This window comes from Penaeus monodon, chromosome 20, assembly GCF_015228065.2.
Source record: "Penaeus monodon isolate SGIC_2016 chromosome 20, NSTDA_Pmon_1, whole genome shotgun sequence".
NCBI lineage: Eukaryota > Metazoa > Arthropoda > Malacostraca > Decapoda > Penaeidae > Penaeus > Penaeus monodon.
Genome location: NC_051405.1, coordinates 37438133 through 37438720, shown reverse-complemented (window position 1 = coordinate 37438720; position 588 = coordinate 37438133).

Genomic DNA, 588 nt, shown 5'->3' with positions numbered 1-588 from the left:
GTGTGTGTGTATACATACACGAAATCACTCGAAAGAACATCAGAACGTCATGCATGTTATTTTCCCGTGTTATTGATCCTTTTAGCCTCCCTGTCTCTCGCCACGGTCTCCTCACCCACCCTCGACGCTCAGGAGGACCTCCCCCCTCCCCCTCTACCCACACTCTCCAACACTCCGCCCCCACTCTCTCTTGTACTCTCCCTTCCTCCATTCTCTTCCTTCTTCCTTCTTCTCTGCTCGTCCCATCTTCCCTCATCTTCACTTTGAGTCTATCTCTCGTGTTTTGCTCTCCAACATTTCCCTCTCACTATTTCTTTCATTTTAGGTCTTCCCTCTTCCCTCTCTCTCGACCACTTCGTCTCCATCATCCACCTTCATCCTTCTTCCTTTTTCGTAGTTTCTTCTACTCTCCCTCTCGATCATCTCCTTCATTTTCCCACTCACCCCTCTCCTCCTTTTTATTTTTTTTTTCACACATTCTTGCAGTACCGTTTCTTGTTCCATCCTTCAAAGCTTTCCTCTTTATCTTTCCCTCCACTCTCACCTCTTTCCTCCTCCCTCCTTCTTACTCTTTACTTCCACTCTCCA